The sequence below is a fragment of the Salminus brasiliensis genome, chromosome 9 (genome assembly GCF_030463535.1).
Source record: "Salminus brasiliensis chromosome 9, fSalBra1.hap2, whole genome shotgun sequence".
In the NCBI taxonomy this organism is placed as follows: Eukaryota; Metazoa; Chordata; class Actinopteri; order Characiformes; family Bryconidae; genus Salminus; species Salminus brasiliensis.
In genome coordinates, this window is record NC_132886.1 from 299,177 (window position 1) to 323,051 (window position 23,875).

The following is a 23,875-nucleotide window of genomic DNA, read 5'->3' on the forward strand; positions in this document are numbered from 1 at the left end:
AGCCGAGTAGCCAAACACTCCTTTCCAGCTGTTCTCGCAAAAGTGTAGAGATGGCTGCAATTGTATGAGGCAGTGATATTTTTTTGCCCGTCTGGGATGAGTGCCTTGTTAGCGCAGTAGGTAGCGCGTCAGTCTCATAATCTGAAGGTCGTGAGTTCGATCCTCACACGGGGCAGGTTGCTCTTTTAAAATCAGATGCATGCCCTTAAGCTCTGGTCTTGCTTGCATTTTTAACAAAGTGTGCAAGCTCCGTTCTCTGCCTTCACAAGCTCTGTGTTGGTTCTTCATGCTGGTCCTTGCAGAGTTAATCACACAAGCCAGAAACATGACAACACGTATCCGATCCTGCATTTCACTCATCTGTGCAACTCTTCCACAAAGACGATAAACTGGACCATAAGAGCGTGGGCTTTGATTATTATATAGACAATACTCTTCCGCAACATATGGATACTTGTCCTCTGATGTAGAAATGGCCACATGCCGTTTGATTGCTACAGTCTGTGACGGGTGAGGAGCCGTGATCGTATAGTGGTTAGTACTCTGCGTTGTGGCCGCAGCAACCCCGGTTCGAATCCGGGTCACGGCAAGCCTTTTCAGTGTACGGCTGGCTATTGATCGCACGCTTTTCTTTGGAATCCTTTAGGGTAGAACGGGTACAAGGTTTGGTGCTTAGGATGTGGAGAGAGTCGTTTGAATTCATGTCTAATCTTTTCCTTGGGATTTGATCAGGGGCGCCCATTATCTGGTGACTTTTGAATTAGTCTCTGCTATTTGCATTTCATCGGGACTTTCCAAAGAATTCAAAATATCAAGGCAAAGTTATGAGTCGGAAATGCCAATTTATAGGCCAAATGAATGGTACCATCTTCCATCCGCTGGTCATGACACTAGCCAGGGCAAACGTTTCTCTGTTCAAAAAAGGCAACCTTGAACGAGAGCAGATCTGGACATGTACTAGACCCACACCTTCCATACATTACTCTTCAGTGTTCCATACGGTCTAGCGTTTAGTATTCCTGGTTTTCACCCAGGCGGGCAGAGTTGGACTCAAGTATGGGAATCTTCTTGTGTCTGCTTTTACGAGCTGAGTAAAGCAGAGAACATCCTGAAGACCACAACACAAGTTGAGATTGTACTTGGCTTTGGAGTTGAATGAATCAGTTTCATGAGACATAGGCGGGAAGGTCCTCCAGAGTCCATCCCTCTTCCTGCGGCAGTGGGCCAGTGGCGCAATGGATAACGCGTCTGACTACGGATCAGAAGATTCTAGGTTCGACTCCTGGCTGGCTCGGCAACCTTTTCATTCATTACTTTTTGCCATTTGGGAACTTGTTTGATTTTCATTGGCTCCCTAGAGGTTCAAGCATGGGTAAAGCTGCCTAGATTTTCACACAGCCGAAAACATGAGTGCTCCATTGTATTTGCGCAAAGTTGTGAATTTTGCACTTTTCTTTCAGCAGTATTTCTAGTAAGAAACGTTTAACGGTGCATATTCAGACAAAGCTGAGTTAACCTGTGGGTGGTTTTGTTGTCTTAGCCGAGTAGCCAAACACTCCTTTCCAGCTGTTCTCGCAAAAGTGTAGAGATGGCTGCAATTGTATGAGGCAGTGATATTTTTTTGCCCGTCTGGGATGAGTGCCTCGTTAGCGCAGTAGGTAGCGCGTCAGTCTCATAATCTGAAGGTCGTGAGTTCGATCCTCACACGGGGCAGGTTGCTCTTTTAAAATCAGATGCATGCCCTTAAGCTCTGGTCTTGCTTGCATTTTTAACAAAGTGTGCAAGCTCCGTTCTCTGCCTTCACAAGCTCTGTGTTGGTTCTTCATGCTGGTCCTTGCAGAGTTAATCACACAAGCCAGAAACATGACAACACGTATCCGATCCTGCATTTCACTCATCTGTGCAACTCTTCCACAAAGACGATAAACTGGACCATAAGAGCGTGGGCTTTGATTATTATATAGACAATACTCTTCCGCAACATATGGATACTTGTCCTCTGATGTAGAAATGGCCACATGCCGTTTGATTGCTACAGTCTGTGACGGGTGAGGAGCCGTGATCGTATAGTGGTTAGTACTCTGCGTTGTGGCCGCAGCAACCCCGGTTCGAATCCGGGTCACGGCAAGCCCTTTCAGTGTACGGCTGGCTATTGATCGCACGCTTTTCTTTGGAATCCTTTAGGGTAGAACGGGTACAAGGTTTGGTGCTTAGGATGTGGAGAGAGTCGTTTGAATTCATGTCTAATCTTTTCCTTGGGATTTGATCAGGGGCGCCCATTATCTGGTGACTTTTGAATTAGTCTCTGCTATTTGCATTTCATCGGGACTTTCCAAAGAATTCAAAATATCAAGGCAAAGTTATGAGTCGGAAATGCCAATTTATAGGCCAAATGAATGGTACCATCTTCCATCCGCTGGTCATGACACTAGCCAGGGCAAACGTTTCTCTGTTCAAAAAAGGCAACCTTGAACGAGAGCAGATCTGGACATGTACTAGACCCACACCTTCCATACATTACTCTTCAGTGTTCCATACGGTCTAGCGTTTAGTATTCCTGGTTTTCACCCAGGCGGGCAGAGTTGGACTCAAGTATGGGAATCTTCTTGTGTCTGCTTTTACGAGCTGAGTAAAGCAGAGAACATCCTGAAGACCACAACACAAGTTGAGATTGTACTTGGCTTTGGAGTTGAATGAATCAGTTTCATGAGACATAGGCGGGAGGGTCCTCCAGAGTCCATCCCTCTTCCTGCGGCAGTGGGCCAGTGGCGCAATGGATAACGCGTCTGACTACGGATCAGAAGATTCTAGGTTCGACTCCTGGCTGGCTCGGCAACCTTTTCATTCATTACTTTTTGCCATTTGGGAACTTGTTTGATTTTCATTGGCTCCCTAGAGGTTCAAGCATGGGTAAAGCTGCCTAGATTTTCACACAGCCGAAAACATGAGTGCTCCATTGTATTTGCGCAAAGTTGTGAATTTTGCACTTTTCTTTCAGCAGTATTTCTAGTAAGAAACGTTTAACGGTGCATATTCAGACAAAGCTGAGTTAACCTGTGGGTGGTTTTGTTGTCTTAGCCGAGTAGCCAAACACTCCTTTCCAGCTGTTCTCGCAAAAGTGTAGAGATGGCTGCAATTGTATGAGGCAGTGATATTTTTTTGCCCGTCTGGGACGAGTGCCTCGTTAGCGCAGTAGGTAGCGCGTCAGTCTCATAATCTGAAGGTCGTGAGTTCGATCCTCACACGGGGCAGGTTGCTCTTTTAAAATCAGATGCATGCCCTTAAGCTCTGGTCTTGCTTGCATTTTTAACAAAGTGTGCAAGCTCCGTTCTCTGCCTTCACAAGCTCTGTGTTGGTTCTTCATGCTGGTCCTTGCAGAGTTAATCACACAAGCCAGAAACATGACAACACGTATCCGATCCTGCATTTCACTCATCTGTGCAACTCTTCCACAAAGACGATAAACTGGACCATAAGAGCGTGGGCTTTGATTATTATATAGACAATACTCTTCCGCAACATATGGATACTTGTCCTCTGATGTAGAAATGGCCACATGCCGTTTGATTGCTACAGTCTGTGACGGGTGAGGAGCCGTGATCGTATAGTGGTTAGTACTCTGCGTTGTGGCCGCAGCAACCCCGGTTCGAATCCGGGTCACGGCAAGCCCTTTCAGTGTACGGCTGGCTATTGATCGCACGCTTTTCTTTGGAATCCTTTAGGGTAGAACGGGTACAAGGTTTGGTGCTTAGGATGTGGAGAGAGTCGTTTGAATTCATGTCTAATCTTTTCCTTGGGATTTGATCAGGGGCGCCCATTATCTGGTGACTTTTGAATTAGTCTCTGCTATTTGCATTTCATCGGGACTTTCCAAAGAATTCAAAATATCAAGGCAAAGTTATGAGTCGGAAATGCCAATTTATAGGCCAAATGAATGGTACCATCTTCCATCCGCTGGTCATGACACTAGCCAGGGCAAACGTTTCTCTGTTCAAAAAAGGCAACCTTGAACGAGAGCAGATCTGGACATGTACTAGACCCACACCTTCCATACATTACTCTTCAGTGTTCCATACGGTCTAGCGTTTAGTATTCCTGGTTTTCACCCAGGCGGGCAGAGTTGGACTCAAGTATGGGAATCTTCTTGTGTCTGCTTTTACGAGCTGAGTAAAGCAGAGAACATCCTGAAGACCACAACACAAGTTGAGATTGTACTTGGCTTTGGAGTTGAATGAATCAGTTTCATGAGACATAGGCGGGAAGGTCCTCCAGAGTCCATCCCTCTTCCTGCGGCAGTGGGCCAGTGGCGCAATGGATAACGCGTCTGACTACGGATCAGAAGATTCTAGGTTCGACTCCTGGCTGGCTCGGCAACCTTTTCATTCATTACTTTTTGCCATTTGGGAACTTGTTTGATTTTCATTGGCTCCCTAGAGGTTCAAGCATGGGTAAAGCTGCCTAGATTTTCACACAGCCGAAAACATGAGTGCTCCATTGTATTTGCGCAAAGTTGTGAATTTTGCACTTTTCTTTCAGCAGTATTTCTAGTAAGAAACGTTTAACGGTGCATATTCAGACAAAGCTGAGTTAACCTGTGGGTGGTTTTGTTGTCTTAGCCGAGTAGCCAAACACTCCTTTCCAGCTGTTCTCGCAAAAGTGTAGAGATGGCTGCAATTGTATGAGGCAGTGATATTTTTTTGCCCGTCTGGGACGAGTGCCTCGTTAGCGCAGTAGGTAGCGCGTCAGTCTCATAATCTGAAGGTCGTGAGTTCGATCCTCACACGGGGCAGGTTGCTCTTTTAAAATCAGATGCATGCCCTTAAGCTCTGGTCTTGCTTGCATTTTTAACAAAGTGTGCAAGCTCCGTTCTCTGCCTTCACAAGCTCTGTGTTGGTTCTTCATGCTGGTCCTTGCAGAGTTAATCACACAAGCCAGAAACATGACAACACGTATCCGATCCTGCATTTCACTCATCTGTGCAACTCTTCCACAAAGACGATAAACTGGACCATAAGAGCGTGGGCTTTGATTATTATATAGACAATACTCTTCCGCAACATATGGATACTTGTCCTCTGATGTAGAAATGGCCACATGCCGTTTGATTGCTACAGTCTGTGACGGGTGAGGAGCCGTGATCGTATAGTGGTTAGTACTCTGCGTTGTGGCCGCAGCAACCCCGGTTCGAATCCGGGTCACGGCAAGCCCTTTCAGTGTACGGCTGGCTATTGATCGCATGCTTTTCTTTGGAATCCTTTAGGGTAGAACGGGTACAAGGTTTGGTGCTTAGGATGTGGAGAGAGTCGTTTGAATTCATGTCTAATCTTTTCCTTGGGATTTGATCAGGGGCGCCCATTATCTGGTGACTTTTGAATTAGTCTCTGCTATTTGCATTTCATCGGGACTTTCCAAAGAATTCAAAATATCAAGGCAAAGTTATGAGTCGGAAATGCCAATTTATAGGCCAAATGAATGGTACCATCTTCCATCCGCTGGTCATGACACTAGCCAGGGCAAACGTTTCTCTGTTCAAAAAAGGCAACCTTGAACGAGAGCAGATCTGGACATGTACTAGACCCACACCTTCCATACATTACTCTTCAGTGTTCCATACGGTCTAGCGTTTAGTATTCCTGGTTTTCACCCAGGCGGGCAGAGTTGGACTCAAGTATGGGAATCTTCTTGTGTCTGCTTTTACGAGCTGAGTAAAGCAGAGAACATCCTGAAGACCACAACACAAGTTGAGATTGTACTTGGCTTTGGAGTTGAATGAATCAGTTTCATGAGACATAGGCGGGAAGGTCCTCCAGAGTCCATCCCTCTTCCTGCGGCAGTGGGCCAGTGGCGCAATGGATAACGCGTCTGACTACGGATCAGAAGATTCTAGGTTCGACTCCTGGCTGGCTCGGCAACCTTTTCATTCATTACTTTTTGCCATTTGGGAACTTGTTTGATTTTCATTGGCTCCCTAGAGGTTCAAGCATGGGTAAAGCTGCCTAGATTTTCACACAGCCGAAAACATGAGTGCTCCATTGTATTTGCGCAAAGTTGTGAATTTTGCACTTTTCTTTCAGCAGTATTTCTAGTAAGAAACGTTTAACGGTGCATATTCAGACAAAGCTGAGTTAACCTGTGGGTGGTTTTGTTGTCTTAGCCGAGTAGCCAAACACTCCTTTCCAGCTGTTCTCGCAAAAGTGTAGAGATGGCTGCAATTGTATGAGGCAGTGATATTTTTTTGCCCGTCTGGGACGAGTGCCTCGTTAGCGCAGTAGGTAGCGCGTCAGTCTCATAATCTGAAGGTCGTGAGTTCGATCCTCACACGGGGCAGGTTGCTCTTTTAAAATCAGATGCATGCCCTTAAGCTCTGGTCTTGCTTGCATTTTTAACAAAGTGTGCAAGCTCCGTTCTCTGCCTTCACAAGCTCTGTGTTGGTTCTTCATGCTGGTCCTTGCAGAGTTAATCACACAAGCCAGAAACATGACAACACGTATCCGATCCTGCATTTCACTCATCTGTGCAACTCTTCCACAAAGACGATAAACTGGACCATAAGAGCGTGGGCTTTGATTATTATATAGACAATACTCTTCCGCAACATATGGATACTTGTCCTCTGATGTAGAAATGGCCACATGCCGTTTGATTGCTACAGTCTGTGACGGGTGAGGAGCCGTGATCGTATAGTGGTTAGTACTCTGCGTTGTGGCCGCAGCAACCCCGGTTCGAATCCGGGTCACGGCAAGCCCTTTCAGTGTACGGCTGGCTATTGATCGCACGCTTTTCTTTGGAATCCTTTAGGGTAGAACGGGTACAAGGTTTGGTGCTTAGGATGTGGAGAGAGTCGTTTGAATTCATGTCTAATCTTTTCCTTGGGATTTGATCAGGGGCGCCCATTATCTGGTGACTTTTGAATTAGTCTCTGCTATTTGCATTTCATCGGGACTTTCCAAAGAATTCAAAATATCAAGGCAAAGTTATGAGTCGGAAATGCCAATTTATAGGCCAAATGAATGGTACCATCTTCCATCCGCTGGTCATGACACTAGCCAGGGCAAACGTTTCTCTGTTCAAAAAAGGCAACCTTGAACGAGAGCAGATCTGGACATGTACTAGACCCACACCTTCCATACATTACTCTTCAGTGTTCCATACGGTCTAGCGTTTAGTATTCCTGGTTTTCACCCAGGCGGGCAGAGTTGGACTCAAGTATGGGAATCTTCTTGTGTCTGCTTTTACGAGCTGAGTAAAGCAGAGAACATCCTGAAGACCACAACACAAGTTGAGATTGTACTTGGCTTTGGAGTTGAATGAATCAGTTTCATGAGACATAGGCGGGAAGGTCCTCCAGAGTCCATCCCTCTTCCTGCGGCAGTGGGCCAGTGGCGCAATGGATAACGCGTCTGACTACGGATCAGAAGATTCTAGGTTCGACTCCTGGCTGGCTCGGCAACCTTTTCATTCATTACTTTTTGCCATTTGGGAACTTGTTTGATTTTCATTGGCTCCCTAGAGGTTCAAGCATGGGTAAAGCTGCCTAGATTTTCACACAGCCGAAAACATGAGTGCTCCATTGTATTTGCGCAAAGTTGTGAATTTTGCACTTTTCTTTCAGCAGTATTTCTAGTAAGAAACGTTTAACGGTGCATATTCAGACAAAGCTGAGTTAACCTGTGGGTGGTTTTGTTGTCTTAGCCGAGTAGCCAAACACTCCTTTCCAGCTGTTCTCGCAAAAGTGTAGAGATGGCTGCAATTGTATGAGGCAGTGATATATTTTTCCCCGTCTGGGATGAGTGCCTCGTTAGCGCAGTAGGTAGCGCGTCAGTCTCATAATCTGAAGGTCGTGAGTTCGATCCTCACACGGGGCAGGTTGCTCTTTTAAAATCAGATGCATGCCCTTAAGCTCTGGTCTTGCTTGCATTTTTAACAAAGTGTGCAAGCTCCGTTCTCTGCCTTCACAAGCTCTGTGTTGGTTCTTCATGCTGGTCCTTGCAGAGTTAATCACACAAGCCAGAAACATGACAACACGTATCCGATCCTGCATTTCACTCATCTGTGCAACTCTTCCACAAAGACGATAAACTGGACCATAAGAGCGTGGGCTTTGATTATTATATAGACAATACTCTTCCGCAACATATGGATACTTGTCCTCTGATGTAGAAATGGCCACATGCCGTTTGATTGCTACAGTCTGTGACGGGTGAGGAGCCGTGATCGTATAGTGGTTAGTACTCTGCGTTGTGGCCGCAGCAACCCCGGTTCGAATCCGGGTCACGGCAAGCCTTTTCAGTGTACGGCTGGCTATTGATCGCACGCTTTTCTTTGGAATCCTTTAGGGTAGAACGGGTACAAGGTTTGGTGCTTAGGATGTGGAGAGAGTCGTTTGAATTCATGTCTAATCTTTTCCTTGGGATTTGATCAGGGGCGCCCATTATCTGGTGACTTTTGAATTAGTCTCTGCTATTTGCATTTCATCGGGACTTTCCAAAGAATTCAAAATATCAAGGCAAAGTTATGAGTCGGAAATGCCAATTTATAGGCCAAATGAATGGTACCATCTTCCATCCGCTGGTCATGACACTAGCCAGGGCAAACGTTTCTCTGTTCAAAAAAGGCAACCTTGAACGAGAGCAGATCTGGACATGTACTAGACCCACACCTTCAATACATTACTCTTCAGTGTTCCATACGGTCTAGCGTTTAGTATTCCTGGTTTTCACCCAGGCGGGCAGAGTTGGACTCAAGTATGGGAATCTTCTTGTGTCTGCTTTTACGAGCTGAGTAAAGCAGAGAACATCCTGAAGACCACAACACAAGTTGAGATTGTACTTGGCTTTGGAGTTGAATGAATCAGTTTCATGAGACATAGGCGGGAAGGTCCTCCAGAGTCCATCCCTCTTCCTGCGGCAGTGGGCCAGTGGCGCAATGGATAACGCGTCTGACTACGGATCAGAAGATTCTAGGTTCGACTCCTGGCTGGCTCGGCAACCTTTTCATTCATTACTTTTTGCCATTTGGGAACTTGTTTGATTTTCATTGGCTCCCTAGAGGTTCAAGCATGGGTAAAGCTGCCTAGATTTTCACACAGCCGAAAACATGAGTGCTCCATTGTATTTGCGCAAAGTTGTGAATTTTGCACTTTTCTTTCAGCAGTATTTCTAGTAAGAAACGTTTAACGGTGCATATTCAGACAAAGCTGAGTTAACCTGTGGGTGGTTTTGTTGTCTTAGCCGAGTAGCCAAACACTCCTTTCCAGCTGTTCTCGCAAAAGTGTAGAGATGGCTGCAATTGTATGAGGCAGTGATATTTTTTTGCCCGTCTGGGATGAGTGCCTCGTTAGCGCAGTAGGTAGCGCGTCAGTCTCATAATCTGAAGGTTGTGAGTTCGATCCTCACACGGGGCAGGTTGCTCTTTTAAAATCAGATGCATGCCCTTAAGCTCTGGTCTTGCTTGCATTTTTAACAAAGTGTGCAAGCTCCGTTCTCTGCCTTCACAAGCTCTGTGTTGGTTCTTCATGCTGGTCCTTGCAGAGTTAATCACACAAGCCAGAAACATGACAACACGTATCCGATCCTGCATTTCACTCATCTGTGCAACTCTTCCACAAAGACGATAAACTGGACCATAAGAGCGTGGGCTTTGATTATTATATAGACAATACTCTTCCGCAACATATGGATACTTGTCCTCTGATGTAGAAATGGCCACATGCCGTTTGATTGCTACAGTCTGTGACGGGTGAGGAGCCGTGATCGTATAGTGGTTAGTACTCTGCGTTGTGGCCGCAGCAACCCCGGTTCGAATCCGGGTCACGGCAAGCCTTTTCAGTGTACGGCTGGCTATTGATCGCACGCTTTTCTTTGGAATCCTTTAGGGTAGAACGGGTACAAGGTTTGGTGCTTAGGATGTGGAGAGAGTCGTTTGAATTCATGTCTAATCTTTTCCTTGGGATTTGATCAGGGGCGCCCATTATCTGGTGACTTTTGAATTAGTCTCTGCTATTTGCATTTCATCGGGACTTTCCAAAGAATTCAAAATATCAAGGCAAAGTTATGAGTCGGAAATGCCAATTTATAGGCCAAATGAATGGTACCATCTTCCATCCGCTGGTCATGACACTAGCCAGGGCAAACGTTTCTCTGTTCAAAAAAGGCAACCTTGAACGAGAGCAGATCTGGACATGTACTAGACCCACACCTTCCATACATTACTCTTCAGTGTTCCATACGGTCTAGCGTTTAGTATTCCTGGTTTTCACCCAGGCGGGCAGAGTTGGACTCAAGTATGGGAATCTTCTTGTGTCTGCTTTTACGAGCTGAGTAAAGCAGAGAACATCCTGAAGACCACAACACAAGTTGAGATTGTACTTGGCTTTGGAGTTGAATGAATCAGTTTCATGAGACATAGGCGGGAAGGTCCTCCAGAGTCCATCCCTCTTCCTGCGGCAGTGGGCCAGTGGCGCAATGGATAACGCGTCTGACTACGGATCAGAAGATTCTAGGTTCGACTCCTGGCTGGCTCGGCAACCTTTTCATTCATTACTTTTTGCCATTTGGGAACTTGTTTGATTTTCATTGGCTCCCTAGAGGTTCAAGCATGGGTAAAGCTGCCTAGATTTTCACACAGCCGAAAACATGAGTGCTCCATTGTATTTGCGCAAAGTTGTGAATTTTGCACTTTTCTTTCAGCAGTATTTCTAGTAAGAAACGTTTAACGGTGCATATTCAGACAAAGCTGAGTTAACCTGTGGGTGGTTTTGTTGTCTTAGCCGAGTAGCCAAACACTCCTTTCCAGCTGTTCTCGCAAAAGTGTAGAGATGGCTGCAATTGTATGAGGCAGTGATATTTTTTTGCCCGTCTGGGATGAGTGCCTCGTTAGCGCAGTAGGTAGCGCGTCAGTCTCATAATCTGAAGGTCGTGAGTTCGATCCTCACACGGGGCAGGTTGCTCTTTTAAAATCAGATGCATGCCCTTAAGCTCTGGTCTTGCTTGCATTTTTAACAAAGTGTGCAAGCTCCGTTCTCTGCCTTCACAAGCTCTGTGTTGGTTCTTCATGCTGGTCCTTGCAGAGTTAATCACACAAGCCAGAAACATGACAACACGTATCCGATCCTGCATTTCACTCATCTGTGCAACTCTTCCACAAAGACGATAAACTGGACCATAAGAGCGTGGGCTTTGATTATTATATAGACAATACTCTTCCGCAACATATGGATACTTGTCCTCTGATGTAGAAATGGCCACATGCCGTTTGATTGCTACAGTCTGTGACGGGTGAGGAGCCGTGATCGTATAGTGGTTAGTACTCTGCGTTGTGGCCGCAGCAACCCCGGTTCGAATCCGGGTCACGGCAAGCCTTTTCAGTGTACGGCTGGCTATTGATCGCACGCTTTTCTTTGGAATCCTTTAGGGTAGAACGGGTACAAGGTTTGGTGCTTAGGATGTGGAGAGAGTCGTTTGAATTCATGTCTAATCTTTTCCTTGGGATTTGATCAGGGGCGCCCATTATCTGGTGACTTTTGAATTAGTCTCTGCTATTTGCATTTCATCGGGACTTTCCAAAGAATTCAAAATATCAAGGCAAAGTTATGAGTCGGAAATGCCAATTTATAGGCCAAATGAATGGTACCATCTTCCATCCGCTGGTCATGACACTAGCCAGGGCAAACGTTTCTCTGTTCAAAAAAGGCAACCTTGAACGAGAGCAGATCTGGACATGTACTAGACCCACACCTTCCATACATTACTCTTCAGTGTTCCATACGGTCTAGCGTTTAGTATTCCTGGTTTTCACCCAGGCGGGCAGAGTTGGACTCAAGTATGGGAATCTTCTTGTGTCTGCTTTTACGAGCTGAGTAAAGCAGAGAACATCCTGAAGACCACAACACAAGTTGAGATTGTACTTGGCTTTGGAGTTGAATGAATCAGTTTCATGAGACATAGGCGGGAAGGTCCTCCAGAGTCCATCCCTCTTCCTGTGGCAGTGGGCCAGTGGCGCAATGGATAACGCGTCTGACTACGGATCAGAAGATTCTAGGTTCGACTCCTGGCTGGCTCGGCAACCTTTTCATTCATTACTTTTTGCCATTTGGGAACTTGTTTGATTTTCATTGGCTCCCTAGAGGTTCAAGCATGGGTAAAGCTGCCTAGATTTTCACACAGCCGAAAACATGAGTGCTCCATTGTATTTGCGCAAAGTTGTGAATTTTGCACTTTTCTTTCAGCAGTATTTCTAGTAAGAAACGTTTAACGGTGCATATTCAGACAAAGCTGAGTTAACCTGTGGGTGGTTTTGTTGTCTTAGCCGAGTAGCCAAACACTCCTTTCCAGCTGTTCTCGCAAAAGTGTAGAGATGGCTGCAATTGTATGAGGCAGTGATATTTTTTTGCCCGTCTGGGATGAGTGCCTCGTTAGCGCAGTAGGTAGCGCGTCAGTCTCATAATCTGAAGGTCGTGAGTTCGATCCTCACACGGGGCAGGTTGCTCTTTTAAAATCAGATGCATGCCCTTAAGCTCTGGTCTTGCTTGCATTTTTAACAAAGTGTGCAAGCTCCGTTCTCTGCCTTCACAAGCTCTGTGTTGGTTCTTCATGCTGGTCCTTGCAGAGTTAATCACACAAGCCAGAAACATGACAACACGTATCCGATCCTGCATTTCACTCATCTGTGCAACTCTTCCACAAAGACGATAAACTGGACCATAAGAGCGTGGGCTTTGATTATTATATAGACAATACTCTTCCGCAACATATGGATACTTGTCCTCTGATGTAGAAATGGCCACATGCCGTTTGATTGCTACAGTCTGTGACGGGTGAGGAGCCGTGATCGTATAGTGGTTAGTACTCTGCGTTGTGGCCGCAGCAACCCCGGTTCGAATCCGGGTCACGGCAAGCCTTTTCAGTGTACGGCTGGCTATTGATCGCACGCTTTTCTTTGGAATCCTTTAGGGTAGAACGGGTACAAGGTTTGGTGCTTAGGATGTGGAGAGAGTCGTTTGAATTCATGTCTAATCTTTTCCTTGGGATTTGATCAGGGGCGCCCATTATCTGGTGACTTTTGAATTAGTCTCTGCTATTTGCATTTCATCGGGACTTTCCAAAGAATTCAAAATATCAAGGCAAAGTTATGAGTCGGAAATGCCAATTTATAGGCCAAATGAATGGTACCATCTTCCATCCGCTGGTCATGACACTAGCCAGGGCAAACGTTTCTCTGTTCAAAAAAGGCAACCTTGAACGAGAGCAGATCTGGACATGTACTAGACCCACACCTTCCATACATTACTCTTCAGTGTTCCATACGGTCTAGCGTTTAGTATTCCTGGTTTTCACCCAGGCGGGCAGAGTTGGACTCAAGTATGGGAATCTTCTTGTGTCTGCTTTTACGAGCTGAGTAAAGCAGAGAACATCCTGAAGACCACAACACAAGTTGAGATTGTACTTGGCTTTGGAGTTGAATGAATCAGTTTCATGAGACATAGGCGGGAAGGTCCTCCAGAGTCCATCCCTCTTCCTGCGGCAGTGGGCCAGTGGCGCAATGGATAACGCGTCTGACTACGGATCAGAAGATTCTAGGTTCGACTCCTGGCTGGCTCGGCAACCTTTTCATTCATTACTTTTTGCCATTTGGGAACTTGTTTGATTTTCATTGGCTCCCTAGAGGTTCAAGCATGGGTAAAGCTGCCTAGATTTTCACACAGCCGAAAACATGAGTGCTCCATTGTATTTGCGCAAAGTTGTGAATTTTGCACTTTTCTTTCAGCAGTATTTCTAGTAAGAAACGTTTAACGGTGCATATTCAGACAAAGCTGAGTTAACCTGTGGGTGGTTTTGTTGTCTTAGCCGAGTAGCCAAACACTCCTTTCCAGCTGTTCTCGCAAAAGTGTAGAGATGGCTGCAATTGTATGAGGCAGTGATATTTTTTTGCCCGTCTGGGATGAGTGCCTCGTTAGCGCAGTAGGTAGCGCGTCAGTCTCATAATCTGAAGGTCGTGAGTTCGATCCTCACACGGGGCAGGTTGCTCTTTTAAAATCAGATGCATGCCCTTAAGCTCTGGTCTTGCTTGCATTTTTAACAAAGTGTGCAAGCTCCGTTCTCTGCCTTCACAAGCTCTGTGTTGGTTCTTCATGCTGGTCCTTGCAGAGTTAATCACACAAGCCAGAAACATGACAACACGTATCCGATCCTGCATTTCACTCATCTGTGCAACTCTTCCACAAAGACGATAAACTGGACCATAAGAGCGTGGGCTTTGATTATTATATAGACAATACTCTTCCGCAACATATGGATACTTGTCCTCTGATGTAGAAATGGCCACATGCCGTTTGATTGCTACAGTCTGTGACGGGTGAGGAGCCGTGATCGTATAGTGGTTAGTACTCTGCGTTGTGGCCGCAGCAACCCCGGTTCGAATCCGGGTCACGGCAAGCCTTTTCAGTGTACGGCTGGCTATTGATCGCACGCTTTTCTTTGGAATCCTTTAGGGTAGAACGGGTACAAGGTTTGGTGCTTAGGATGTGGAGAGAGTCGTTTGAATTCATGTCTAATCTTTTCCTTGGGATTTGATCAGGGGCGCCCATTATCTGGTGACTTTTGAATTAGTCTCTGCTATTTGCATTTCATCGGGACTTTCCAAAGAATTCAAAATATCAAGGCAAAGTTATGAGTCGGAAATGCCAATTTATAGGCCAAATGAATGGTACCATCTTCCATCCGCTGGTCATGACACTAGCCAGGGCAAACGTTTCTCTGTTCAAAAAAGGCAACCTTGAACGAGAGCAGATCTGGACATGTACTAGACCCACACCTTCCATACATTACTCTTCAGTGTTCCATACGGTCTAGCGTTTAGTATTCCTGGTTTTCACCCAGGCGGGCAGAGTTGGACTCAAGTATGGGAATCTTCTTGTGTCTGCTTTTACGAGCTGAGTAAAGCAGAGAACATCCTGAAGACCACAACACAAGTTGAGATTGTACTTGGCTTTGGAGTTGAATGAATCAGTTTCATGAGACATAGGCGGGAAGGTCCTCCAGAGTCCATCCCTCTTCCTGCGGCAGTGGGCCAGTGGCGCAATGGATAACGCGTCTGACTACGGATCAGAAGATTCTAGGTTCGACTCCTGGCTGGCTCGGCAACCTTTTCATTCATTACTTTTTGCCATTTGGGAACTTGTTTGATTTTCATTGGCTCCCTAGAGGTTCAAGCATGGGTAAAGCTGCCTAGATTTTCACACAGCCGAAAACATGAGTGCTCCATTGTATTTGCGCAAAGTTGTGAATTTTGCACTTTTCTTTCAGCAGTATTTCTAGTAAGAAACGTTTAACGGTGCATATTCAGACAAAGCTGAGTTAACCTGTGGGTGGTTTTGTTGTCTTAGCCGAGTAGCCAAACACTCCTTTCCAGCTGTTCTCGCAAAAGTGTAGAGATGGCTGCAATTGTATGAGGCAGTGATATTTTTTTGCCCGTCTGGGATGAGTGCCTCGTTAGCGCAGTAGGTAGCGCGTCAGTCTCATAATCTGAAGGTCGTGAGTTCGATCCTCACACGGGGCAGGTTGCTCTTTTAAAATCAGATGCATGCCCTTAAGCTCTGGTCTTGCTTGCATTTTTAACAAAGTGTGCAAGCTCCGTTCTCTGCCTTCACAAGCTCTGTGTTGGTTCTTCATGCTGGTCCTTGCAGAGTTAATCACACAAGCCAGAAACATGACAACACGTATCCGATCCTGCATTTCACTCATCTGTGCAACTCTTCCACAAAGACGATAAACTGGACCATAAGAGCGTGGGCTTTGATTATTATATAGACAATACTCTTCCGCAACATATGGATACTTGTCCTCTGATGTAGAAATGGCCACATGCCGTTTGATTGCTACAGTCTGTGACGGGTGAGGAGCCGTGATCGTATAGTGGTTAGTACTCTGCGTTGTGGCCGCAGCAACCCCGGTTCGAATCCGGGTCACGGCAAGCCTTTTCAGTGTACGGCTGGCTATTGATCGCACGCTTTTCTTTGGAATCCTTTAGGGTAGAACGGGTACAAGGTTTGGTGCTTAGGATGTGGAGAGAGTCGTTTGAATTCATGTCTAATCTTTTCCTTGGGATTTGATCAGGGGCGCCCATTATCTGGTGACTTTTGAATTAGTCTCTGCTATTTGCATTTCATCGGGACTTTCCAAAGAATTCAAAATATCAAGGCAAAGTTATGAGTCGGAAATGCCAATTTATAGGCCAAATGAATGGTACCATCTTCCATCCGCTGGTCATGACACTAGCCAGGGCAAACGTTTCTCTGTTCAAAAAAGGCAACCTTGAACGAGAGCAGATCTGGACATGTACTAGACCCACACCTTCCATACATTACTCTTCAGTGTTCCATACGGTCTAGCGTTTAGTATTCCTGGTTTTCACCCAGGCGGGCAGAGTTGGACTCAAGTATGGGAATCTTCTTGTGTCTGCTTTTACGAGCTGAGTAAAGCAGAGAACATCCTGAAGACCACAACACAAGTTGAGATTGTACTTGGCTTTGGAGTTGAATGAATCAGTTTCATGAGACATAGGCGGGAAGGTCCTCCAGAGTCCATCCCTCTTCCTGCGGCAGTGGGCCAGTGGCGCAATGGATAACGCGTCTGACTACGGATCAGAAGATTCTAGGTTCGACTCCTGGCTGGCTCGGCAACCTTTTCATTCATTACTTTTTGCCATTTGGGAACTTGTTTGATTTTCATTGGCTCCCTAGAGGTTCAAGCATGGGTAAAGCTGCCTAGATTTTCACACAGCCGAAAACATGAGTGCTCCATTGTATTTGCGCAAAGTTGTGAATTTTGCACTTTTCTTTCAGCAGTATTTCTAGTAAGAAACGTTTAACGGTGCATATTCAGACAAAGCTGAGTTAACCTGTGGGTGGTTTTGTTGTCTTAGCCGAGTAGCCAAACACTCCTTTCCAGCTGTTCTCGCAAAAGTGTAGAGATGGCTGCAATTGTATGAGGCAGTGATATTTTTTTGCCCGTCTGGGATGAGTGCCTCGTTAGCGCAGTAGGTAGCGCGTCAGTCTCATAATCTGAAGGTCGTGAGTTCGATCCTCACACGGGGCAGGTTGCTCTTTTAAAATCAGATGCATGCCCTTAAGCTCTGGTCTTGCTTGCATTTTTAACAAAGTGTGCAAGCTCCGTTCTCTGCCTTCACAAGCTCTGTGTTGGTTCTTCATGCTGGTCCTTGCAGAGTTAATCACACAAGCCAGAAACATGACAACACGTATCCGATCCTGCATTTCACTCATCTGTGCAACTCTTCCACAAAGACGATAAACTGGACCATAAGAGCGTGGGCTTTGATTATTATATAGACAATACTCTTCCGCAACATATGGATACTTGTCCTCTGATGTAGAAATGGCCACATGCCGTTTGATTGCTACAGTCTGTGACGGGTGAGGAGCCGTGATCGTATAGTGGTTAGTACTCTGCGTTGTGGCCGCAGCAACCCCGGTTCGAATCCGGGTCACGGCAAGCCCTTTCAGTGTACGGCTGGCTATTGATCGCACGCTTTTCTTTGGAATCCTTTAGGGTAGAACGGGTACAAGGTTTGGTGCTTAGGATGTGGAGAGAGTCGTTTGAATTCATGTCTAATCTTTTCCTTGGGATTTGATCAGGGGCGCCCATTATCTGGTGACTTTTGAATTAGTCTCTGCTATTTGCATTTCATCGGGACTTTCCAAAGAATTCAAAATATCAAGGCAAAGTTATGAGTCGGAAATGCCAATTTATAGGCCAAATGAATGGTACCATCTTCCATCCGCTGGTCATGACACTAGCCAGGGCAAACGTTTCTCTGTTCAAAAAAGGCAACCTTGAACGAGAGCAGATCTGGACATGTACTAGACCCACACCTTCCATACATTACTCTTCAGTGTTCCATACGGTCTAGCGTTTAGTATTCCTGGTTTTCACCCAGGCGGGCAGAGTTGGACTCAAGTATGGGAATCTTCTTGTGTCTGCTTTTACGAGCTGAGTAAAGCAGAGAACATCCTGAAGACCACAACACAAGTTGAGATTGTACTTGGCTTTGGAGTTGAATGAATCAGTTTCATGAGACATAGGCGGGAGGGTCCTCCAGAGTCCATCCCTCTTCCTGCGGCAGTGGGCCAGTGGCGCAATGGATAACGCGTCTGACTACGGATCAGAAGATTCTAGGTTCGACTCCTGGCTGGCTCGGCAACCTTTTCATTCATTACTTTTTGCCATTTGGGAACTTGTTTGATTTTCATTGGCTCCCTAGAGGTTCAAGCATGGGTAAAGCTGCCTAGATTTTCACACAGCCGAAAACATGAGTGCTCCATTGTATTTGCGCAAAGTTGTGAATTTTGCACTTTTCTTTCAGCAGTATTTCTAGTAAGAAACGTTTAACGGTGCATATTCAGACAAAGCTGAGTTAACCTGTGGGTGGTTTTGTTGTCTTAGCCGAGTAGCCAAACACTCCTTTCCAGCTGTTCTCGCAAAAGTGTAGAGATGGCTGCAATTGTATGAGGCAGTGATATTTTTTTGCCCGTCTGGGACGAGTGCCTCGTTAGCGCAGTAGGTAGCGCGTCAGTCTCATAATCTGAAGGTCGTGAGTTCGATCCTCACACGGGGCAGGTTGCTCTTTTAAAATCAGATGCATGCCCTTAAGCTCTGGTCTTGCTTGCATTTTTAACAAAGTGTGCAAGCTCCGTTCTCTGCCTTCACAAGCTCTGTGTTGGTTCTTCATGCTGGTCCTTGCAGAGTTAATCACACAAGCCAGAAACATGACAACACGTATCCGATCCTGCATTTCACTCATCTGTGCAACTCTTCCACAAAGACGATAAACTGGACCATAAGAGCGTGGGCTTTGATTATTATATAGACAATACTCTTCCGCAACATATGGATACTTGTCCTCTGATGTAGAAATGGCCACATGCCGTTTGATTGCTACAGTCTGTGACGGGTGAGGAGCCGTGATCGTATAGTGGTTAGTACTCTGCGTTGTGGCCGCAGCAACCCCGGTTCGAATCCGGGTCACGGCAAGCCCTTTCAGTGTACGGCTGGCTATTGATCGCACGCTTTTCTTTGGAATCCTTTAGGGTAGAACGGGTACAAGGTTTGGTGCTTAGGATGTGGAGAGAGTCGTTTGAATTCATGTCTAATCTTTTCCTTGGGATTTGATCAGGGGCGCCCATTATCTGGTGACTTTTGAATTAGTCTCTGCTATTTGCATTTCATCGGGACTTTCCAAAGAATTCAAAATATCAAGGCAAAGTTATGAGTCGGAAATGCCAATTTATAGGCCAAATGAATGGTACCATCTTCCATCCGCTGGTCATGACACTAGCCAGGGCAAACGTTTCTCTGTTCAAAAAAGGCAACCTTGAACGAGAGCAGATCTGGACATGTACTAGACCCACACCTTCCATACATTACTCTTCAGTGTTCCATACGGTCTAGCGTTTAGTATTCCTGGTTTTCACCCAGGCGGGCAGAGTTGGACTCAAGTATGGGAATCTTCTTGTGTCTGCTTTTACGAGCTGAGTAAAGCAGAGAACATCCTGAAGACCACAACACAAGTTGAGATTGTACTTGGCTTTGGAGTTGAATGAATCAGTTTCATGAGACATAGGCGGGAAGGTCCTCCAGAGTCCATCCCTCTTCCTGCGGCAGTGGGCCAGTGGCGCAATGGATAACGCGTCTGACTACGGATCAGAAGATTCTAGGTTCGACTCCTGGCTGGCTCGGCAACCTTTTCATTCATTACTTTTTGCCATTTGGGAACTTGTTTGATTTTCATTGGCTCCCTAGAGGTTCAAGCATGGGTAAAGCTGCCTAGATTTTCACACAGCCGAAAACATGAGTGCTCCATTGTATTTGCGCAAAGTTGTGAATTTTGCACTTTTCTTTCAGCAGTATTTCTAGTAAGAAACGTTTAACGGTGCATATTCAGACAAAGCTGAGTTAACCTGTGGGTGGTTTTGTTGTCTTAGCCGAGTAGCCAAACACTCCTTTCCAGCTGTTCTCGCAAAAGTGTAGAGATGGCTGCAATTGTATGAGGCAGTGATATTTTTTTGCCCGTCTGGGACGAGTGCCTCGTTAGCGCAGTAGGTAGCGCGTCAGTCTCATAATCTGAAGGTCGTGAGTTCGATCCTCACACGGGGCAGGTTGCTCTTTTAAAATCAGATGCATGCCCTTAAGCTCTGGTCTTGCTTGCATTTTTAACAAAGTGTGCAAGCTCCGTTCTCTGCCTTCACAAGCTCTGTGTTGGTTCTTCATGCTGGTCCTTGCAGAGTTAATCACACAAGCCAGAAACATGACAACACGTATCCGATCCTGCATTTCACTCATCTGTGCAACTCTTCCACAAAGACGATAAACTGGACCATAAGAGCGTGGGCTTTGATTATTATATAGACAATACTCTTCCGCAACATATGGATACTTGTCCTCTGATGTAGAAATGGCCACATGCCGTTTGATTGCTACAGTCTGTGACGGGTGAGGAGCCGTGATCGTATAGTGGTTAGTACTCTGCGTTGTGGCCGCAGCAACCCCGGTTCGAATCCGGGTCACGGCAAGCCCTTTCAGTGTACGGCTGGCTATTGATCGCACGCTTTTCTTTGGAATCCTTTAGGGTAGAACGGGTACAAGGTTTGGTGCTTAGGATGTGGAGAGAGTCGTTTGAATTCATGTCTAATCTTTTCCTTGGGATTTGATCAGGGGCGCCCATTATCTGGTGACTTTTGAATTAGTCTCTGCTATTTGCATTTCATCGGGACTTTCCAAAGAATTCAAAATATCAAGGCAAAGTTATGAGTCGGAAATGCCAATTTATAGGCCAAATGAATGGTACCATCTTCCATCCGCTGGTCATGACACTAGCCAGGGCAAACGTTTCTCTGTTCAAAAAAGGCAACCTTGAACGAGAGCAGATCTGGACATGTACTAGACCCACACCTTCCATACATTACTCTTCAGTGTTCCATACGGTCTAGCGTTTAGTATTCCTGGTTTTCACCCAGGCGGGCAGAGTTGGACTCAAGTATGGGAATCTTCTTGTGTCTGCTTTTACGAGCTGAGTAAAGCAGAGAACATCCTGAAGACCACAACACAAGTTGAGATTGTACTTGGCTTTGGAGTTGAATGAATCAGTTTCATGAGACATAGGCGGGAAGGTCCTCCAGAGTCCATCCCTCTTCCTTCGGCAGTGGGCCAGTGGCGCAATGGATAACGCGTCTGACTACGGATCAGAAGATTCTAGGTTCGACTCCTGGCTGGCTCGGCAACCTTTTCATTCATTACTTTTTGCCATTTGGGAACTTGTTTGATTTTCATTGGCTCCCTAGAGGTTCAAGCATGGGTAAAGCTGCCTAGATTTTCACACAGCCGAAAACATGAGTGCTCCATTGTATTTGCGCAAAGTTGTGAATTTTGCACTTTTCTTTCAGCAGTATTTCTAGTAAGAAACGTTTAACGGTGCATATTCAGACAAAGCTGAGTTAACCTGTGGGTGGTTTTGTTGTCTTAGCCGAGTAGCCAAACACTCCTTTCCAGCTGTTCTCGCAAAAGTGTAGAGATGGCTGCAATTGTATGAGGCAGTGATATTTTTTTGCCCGTCTGGGACGAGTGCCTCGTTAGCGCAGTAGGTAGCGCGTCAGTCTCATAATCTGAAGGTCGTGAGTTCGATCCTCACACGGGGCAGGTTGCTCTTTTAAAATCAGATGCATGCCCTTAAGCTCTGGTCTTGCTTGCATTTTTAACAAAGTGTGCAAGCTCCGTTCTCTGCCTTCACAAGCTCTGTGTTGGTTCTTCATGCTGGTCCTTGCAGAGTTAATCACACAAGCCAGAAACATGACAACACGTATCCGATCCTGCATTTCACTCATCTGTGCAACTCTTCCACAAAGACGATAAACTGGACCATAAGAGCGTGGGCTTTGATTATTATATAGACAATACTCTTCCGCAACATATGGATACTTGTCCTCTGATGTAGAAATGGCCACATGCCGTTTGATTGCTACAGTCTGTGACGGGTGAGGAGCCGTGATCGTATAGTGGTTAGTACTCTGCGTTGTGGCCGCAGCAACCCCGGTTCGAATCCGGGTCACGGCAAGCCCTTTCAGTGTACGGCTGGCTATTGATCGCACGCTTTTCTTTGGAATCCTTTAGGGTAGAACGGGTACAAGGTTTGGTGCTTAGGATGTGGAGAGAGTCGTTTGAATTCATGTCTAATCTTTTCCTTGGGATTTGATCAGGGGCGCCCATTATCTGGTGACTTTTGAATTAGTCTCTGCTATTTGCATTTCATCGGGACTTTCCAAAGAATTCAAAATATCAAGGCAAAGTTATGAGTCGGAAATGCCAATTTATAGGCCAAATGAATGGTACCATCTTCCATCCGCTGGTCATGACACTAGCCAGGGCAAACGTTTCTCTGTTCAAAAAAGGCAACCTTGAACGAGAGCAGATCTGGACATGTACTAGACCCACACCTTCCATACATTACTCTTCAGTGTTCCATACGGTCTAGCGTTTAGTATTCCTGGTTTTCACCCAGGCGGGCAGAGTTGGACTCAAGTATGGGAATCTTCTTGTGTCTGCTTTTACGAGCTGAGTAAAGCAGAGAACATCCTGAAGACCACAACACAAGTTGAGATTGTACTTGGCTTTGGAGTTGAATGAATCAGTTTCATGAGACATAGGCGGGAAGGTCCTCCAGAGTCCATCCCTCTTCCTGCGGCAGTGGGCCAGTGGCGCAATGGATAACGCGTCTGACTACGGATCAGAAGATTCTAGGTTCGACTCCTGGCTGGCTCGGCAACCTTTTCATTCATTACTTTTTGCCATTTGGGAACTTGTTTGATTTTCATTGGCTCCCTAGAGGTTCAAGCATGGGTAAAGCTGCCTAGATTTTCACACAGCCGAAAACATGAGTGCTCCATTGTATTTGCGCAAAGTTGTGAATTTTGCACTTTTCTTTCAGCAGTATTTCTAGTAAGAAACGTTTAACGGTGCATATTCAGACAAAGCTGAGTTAACCTGTGGGTGGTTTTGTTGTCTTAGCCGAGTAGCCAAACACTCCTTTCCAGCTGTTCTCGCAAAAGTGTAGAGATGGCTGCAATTGTATGAGGCAGTGATATTTTTTTGCCCGTCTGGGATGAGTGCCTCGTTAGCGCAGTAGGTAGCGCGTCAGTCTCATAATCTGAAGGTCGTGAGTTCGATCCTCACACGGGGCAGGTTGCTCTTTTAAAATCAGATGCATGCCCTTAAGCTCTGGTCTTGCTTGCATTTTTAACAAAGTGTGCAAGCTCCGTTCTCTGCCTTCACAAGCTCTGTGTTGGTTCTTCATGCTGGTCCTTGCAGAGTTAATCACACAAGCCAGAAACATGACAACACGTATCCGATCCTGCATTTCACTCATCTGTGCAACTCTTCCACAAAGACGATAAACTGGACCATAAGAGCGTGGGCTTTGATTATTATATAGACAATACTCTTCCGCAACATATGGATACTTGTCCTCTGATGTAGAAATGGCCACATGCCGTTTGATTGCTACAGTCTGTGACGGGTGAGGAGCCGTGATCGTATAGTGGTTAGTACTCTGCGTTGTGGCCGCAGCAACCCCGGTTCGAATCCGGGTCACGGCAAGCCTTTTCAGTGTACGGCTGGCTATTGATCGCACGCTTTTCTTTGGAATCCTTTAGGGTAGAACGGGTACAAGGTTTGGTGCTTAGGATGTGGAGAGAGTCGTTTGAATTCATGTCTAATCTTTTCCTTGGGATTTGATCAGGGGCGCCCATTATCTGGTGACTTTTGAATTAGTCTCTGCTATTTGCATTTCATCGGGACTTTCCAAAGAATTC

At 45.9% G+C, this 23,875-nt stretch overlaps 47 non-coding genes across 47 annotated transcripts; all 47 read left to right on the forward strand.

Moving 5' to 3' along the window:
- Window positions 1–102: 102 nt before the first annotated feature.
- trnam-cau (transfer RNA methionine (anticodon CAU)) lies at window positions 103–175 on the forward strand. The gene has a single exon. It is a non-coding gene; the product is annotated as a tRNA-Met (tRNA).
- Window positions 176–517: 342 nt separating this feature from the next.
- trnah-gug (transfer RNA histidin (anticodon GUG)) lies at window positions 518–589 on the forward strand. The gene has a single exon. It is a non-coding gene; the product is annotated as a tRNA-His (tRNA).
- A 632-nt stretch (window positions 590–1,221) lies between these two features.
- Window positions 1,222–1,294, forward strand: trnar-acg (transfer RNA arginine (anticodon ACG)). The gene has a single exon. It is a non-coding gene; the product is annotated as a tRNA-Arg (tRNA).
- A 346-nt stretch (window positions 1,295–1,640) lies between these two features.
- Window positions 1,641–1,713, forward strand: trnam-cau (transfer RNA methionine (anticodon CAU)). Its single transcript has one exon. It is a non-coding gene; the product is annotated as a tRNA-Met (tRNA).
- A 342-nt stretch (window positions 1,714–2,055) lies between these two features.
- On the forward strand, window positions 2,056–2,127 carry trnah-gug (transfer RNA histidin (anticodon GUG)). The gene has a single exon. It is a non-coding gene; the product is annotated as a tRNA-His (tRNA).
- Window positions 2,128–2,759: 632 nt separating this feature from the next.
- On the forward strand, window positions 2,760–2,832 carry trnar-acg (transfer RNA arginine (anticodon ACG)). Its single transcript has one exon. It is a non-coding gene; the product is annotated as a tRNA-Arg (tRNA).
- Window positions 2,833–3,178: 346 nt separating this feature from the next.
- trnam-cau (transfer RNA methionine (anticodon CAU)) lies at window positions 3,179–3,251 on the forward strand. The gene has a single exon. It is a non-coding gene; the product is annotated as a tRNA-Met (tRNA).
- A 342-nt stretch (window positions 3,252–3,593) lies between these two features.
- trnah-gug (transfer RNA histidin (anticodon GUG)) lies at window positions 3,594–3,665 on the forward strand. Its single transcript has one exon. It is a non-coding gene; the product is annotated as a tRNA-His (tRNA).
- Window positions 3,666–4,297: 632 nt separating this feature from the next.
- trnar-acg (transfer RNA arginine (anticodon ACG)) lies at window positions 4,298–4,370 on the forward strand. The gene has a single exon. It is a non-coding gene; the product is annotated as a tRNA-Arg (tRNA).
- A 346-nt stretch (window positions 4,371–4,716) lies between these two features.
- trnam-cau (transfer RNA methionine (anticodon CAU)) lies at window positions 4,717–4,789 on the forward strand. Its single transcript has one exon. It is a non-coding gene; the product is annotated as a tRNA-Met (tRNA).
- A 342-nt stretch (window positions 4,790–5,131) lies between these two features.
- On the forward strand, window positions 5,132–5,203 carry trnah-gug (transfer RNA histidin (anticodon GUG)). The gene has a single exon. It is a non-coding gene; the product is annotated as a tRNA-His (tRNA).
- A 632-nt stretch (window positions 5,204–5,835) lies between these two features.
- trnar-acg (transfer RNA arginine (anticodon ACG)) lies at window positions 5,836–5,908 on the forward strand. The gene has a single exon. It is a non-coding gene; the product is annotated as a tRNA-Arg (tRNA).
- A 346-nt stretch (window positions 5,909–6,254) lies between these two features.
- On the forward strand, window positions 6,255–6,327 carry trnam-cau (transfer RNA methionine (anticodon CAU)). The gene has a single exon. It is a non-coding gene; the product is annotated as a tRNA-Met (tRNA).
- Window positions 6,328–6,669: 342 nt separating this feature from the next.
- trnah-gug (transfer RNA histidin (anticodon GUG)) lies at window positions 6,670–6,741 on the forward strand. Its single transcript has one exon. It is a non-coding gene; the product is annotated as a tRNA-His (tRNA).
- A 632-nt stretch (window positions 6,742–7,373) lies between these two features.
- On the forward strand, window positions 7,374–7,446 carry trnar-acg (transfer RNA arginine (anticodon ACG)). The gene has a single exon. It is a non-coding gene; the product is annotated as a tRNA-Arg (tRNA).
- Window positions 7,447–7,792: 346 nt separating this feature from the next.
- On the forward strand, window positions 7,793–7,865 carry trnam-cau (transfer RNA methionine (anticodon CAU)). Its single transcript has one exon. It is a non-coding gene; the product is annotated as a tRNA-Met (tRNA).
- Window positions 7,866–8,207: 342 nt separating this feature from the next.
- Window positions 8,208–8,279, forward strand: trnah-gug (transfer RNA histidin (anticodon GUG)). Its single transcript has one exon. It is a non-coding gene; the product is annotated as a tRNA-His (tRNA).
- A 632-nt stretch (window positions 8,280–8,911) lies between these two features.
- trnar-acg (transfer RNA arginine (anticodon ACG)) lies at window positions 8,912–8,984 on the forward strand. Its single transcript has one exon. It is a non-coding gene; the product is annotated as a tRNA-Arg (tRNA).
- A 346-nt stretch (window positions 8,985–9,330) lies between these two features.
- On the forward strand, window positions 9,331–9,403 carry trnam-cau (transfer RNA methionine (anticodon CAU)). Its single transcript has one exon. It is a non-coding gene; the product is annotated as a tRNA-Met (tRNA).
- Window positions 9,404–9,745: 342 nt separating this feature from the next.
- Window positions 9,746–9,817, forward strand: trnah-gug (transfer RNA histidin (anticodon GUG)). Its single transcript has one exon. It is a non-coding gene; the product is annotated as a tRNA-His (tRNA).
- Window positions 9,818–10,449: 632 nt separating this feature from the next.
- trnar-acg (transfer RNA arginine (anticodon ACG)) lies at window positions 10,450–10,522 on the forward strand. Its single transcript has one exon. It is a non-coding gene; the product is annotated as a tRNA-Arg (tRNA).
- A 346-nt stretch (window positions 10,523–10,868) lies between these two features.
- trnam-cau (transfer RNA methionine (anticodon CAU)) lies at window positions 10,869–10,941 on the forward strand. Its single transcript has one exon. It is a non-coding gene; the product is annotated as a tRNA-Met (tRNA).
- Window positions 10,942–11,283: 342 nt separating this feature from the next.
- Window positions 11,284–11,355, forward strand: trnah-gug (transfer RNA histidin (anticodon GUG)). Its single transcript has one exon. It is a non-coding gene; the product is annotated as a tRNA-His (tRNA).
- Window positions 11,356–11,987: 632 nt separating this feature from the next.
- Window positions 11,988–12,060, forward strand: trnar-acg (transfer RNA arginine (anticodon ACG)). Its single transcript has one exon. It is a non-coding gene; the product is annotated as a tRNA-Arg (tRNA).
- A 346-nt stretch (window positions 12,061–12,406) lies between these two features.
- On the forward strand, window positions 12,407–12,479 carry trnam-cau (transfer RNA methionine (anticodon CAU)). Its single transcript has one exon. It is a non-coding gene; the product is annotated as a tRNA-Met (tRNA).
- Window positions 12,480–12,821: 342 nt separating this feature from the next.
- Window positions 12,822–12,893, forward strand: trnah-gug (transfer RNA histidin (anticodon GUG)). The gene has a single exon. It is a non-coding gene; the product is annotated as a tRNA-His (tRNA).
- Window positions 12,894–13,525: 632 nt separating this feature from the next.
- On the forward strand, window positions 13,526–13,598 carry trnar-acg (transfer RNA arginine (anticodon ACG)). The gene has a single exon. It is a non-coding gene; the product is annotated as a tRNA-Arg (tRNA).
- A 346-nt stretch (window positions 13,599–13,944) lies between these two features.
- On the forward strand, window positions 13,945–14,017 carry trnam-cau (transfer RNA methionine (anticodon CAU)). Its single transcript has one exon. It is a non-coding gene; the product is annotated as a tRNA-Met (tRNA).
- A 342-nt stretch (window positions 14,018–14,359) lies between these two features.
- On the forward strand, window positions 14,360–14,431 carry trnah-gug (transfer RNA histidin (anticodon GUG)). Its single transcript has one exon. It is a non-coding gene; the product is annotated as a tRNA-His (tRNA).
- Window positions 14,432–15,063: 632 nt separating this feature from the next.
- Window positions 15,064–15,136, forward strand: trnar-acg (transfer RNA arginine (anticodon ACG)). The gene has a single exon. It is a non-coding gene; the product is annotated as a tRNA-Arg (tRNA).
- Window positions 15,137–15,482: 346 nt separating this feature from the next.
- On the forward strand, window positions 15,483–15,555 carry trnam-cau (transfer RNA methionine (anticodon CAU)). The gene has a single exon. It is a non-coding gene; the product is annotated as a tRNA-Met (tRNA).
- Window positions 15,556–15,897: 342 nt separating this feature from the next.
- Window positions 15,898–15,969, forward strand: trnah-gug (transfer RNA histidin (anticodon GUG)). Its single transcript has one exon. It is a non-coding gene; the product is annotated as a tRNA-His (tRNA).
- Window positions 15,970–16,601: 632 nt separating this feature from the next.
- Window positions 16,602–16,674, forward strand: trnar-acg (transfer RNA arginine (anticodon ACG)). The gene has a single exon. It is a non-coding gene; the product is annotated as a tRNA-Arg (tRNA).
- Window positions 16,675–17,020: 346 nt separating this feature from the next.
- On the forward strand, window positions 17,021–17,093 carry trnam-cau (transfer RNA methionine (anticodon CAU)). Its single transcript has one exon. It is a non-coding gene; the product is annotated as a tRNA-Met (tRNA).
- A 342-nt stretch (window positions 17,094–17,435) lies between these two features.
- trnah-gug (transfer RNA histidin (anticodon GUG)) lies at window positions 17,436–17,507 on the forward strand. The gene has a single exon. It is a non-coding gene; the product is annotated as a tRNA-His (tRNA).
- A 632-nt stretch (window positions 17,508–18,139) lies between these two features.
- Window positions 18,140–18,212, forward strand: trnar-acg (transfer RNA arginine (anticodon ACG)). The gene has a single exon. It is a non-coding gene; the product is annotated as a tRNA-Arg (tRNA).
- A 346-nt stretch (window positions 18,213–18,558) lies between these two features.
- On the forward strand, window positions 18,559–18,631 carry trnam-cau (transfer RNA methionine (anticodon CAU)). Its single transcript has one exon. It is a non-coding gene; the product is annotated as a tRNA-Met (tRNA).
- Window positions 18,632–18,973: 342 nt separating this feature from the next.
- On the forward strand, window positions 18,974–19,045 carry trnah-gug (transfer RNA histidin (anticodon GUG)). Its single transcript has one exon. It is a non-coding gene; the product is annotated as a tRNA-His (tRNA).
- Window positions 19,046–19,677: 632 nt separating this feature from the next.
- Window positions 19,678–19,750, forward strand: trnar-acg (transfer RNA arginine (anticodon ACG)). The gene has a single exon. It is a non-coding gene; the product is annotated as a tRNA-Arg (tRNA).
- Window positions 19,751–20,096: 346 nt separating this feature from the next.
- On the forward strand, window positions 20,097–20,169 carry trnam-cau (transfer RNA methionine (anticodon CAU)). Its single transcript has one exon. It is a non-coding gene; the product is annotated as a tRNA-Met (tRNA).
- Window positions 20,170–20,511: 342 nt separating this feature from the next.
- trnah-gug (transfer RNA histidin (anticodon GUG)) lies at window positions 20,512–20,583 on the forward strand. Its single transcript has one exon. It is a non-coding gene; the product is annotated as a tRNA-His (tRNA).
- Window positions 20,584–21,215: 632 nt separating this feature from the next.
- On the forward strand, window positions 21,216–21,288 carry trnar-acg (transfer RNA arginine (anticodon ACG)). The gene has a single exon. It is a non-coding gene; the product is annotated as a tRNA-Arg (tRNA).
- Window positions 21,289–21,634: 346 nt separating this feature from the next.
- Window positions 21,635–21,707, forward strand: trnam-cau (transfer RNA methionine (anticodon CAU)). Its single transcript has one exon. It is a non-coding gene; the product is annotated as a tRNA-Met (tRNA).
- A 342-nt stretch (window positions 21,708–22,049) lies between these two features.
- Window positions 22,050–22,121, forward strand: trnah-gug (transfer RNA histidin (anticodon GUG)). Its single transcript has one exon. It is a non-coding gene; the product is annotated as a tRNA-His (tRNA).
- A 632-nt stretch (window positions 22,122–22,753) lies between these two features.
- On the forward strand, window positions 22,754–22,826 carry trnar-acg (transfer RNA arginine (anticodon ACG)). Its single transcript has one exon. It is a non-coding gene; the product is annotated as a tRNA-Arg (tRNA).
- Window positions 22,827–23,172: 346 nt separating this feature from the next.
- trnam-cau (transfer RNA methionine (anticodon CAU)) lies at window positions 23,173–23,245 on the forward strand. Its single transcript has one exon. It is a non-coding gene; the product is annotated as a tRNA-Met (tRNA).
- Window positions 23,246–23,587: 342 nt separating this feature from the next.
- Window positions 23,588–23,659, forward strand: trnah-gug (transfer RNA histidin (anticodon GUG)). Its single transcript has one exon. It is a non-coding gene; the product is annotated as a tRNA-His (tRNA).
- The last annotated feature ends 216 nt before the right edge of the window (window positions 23,660–23,875 follow it).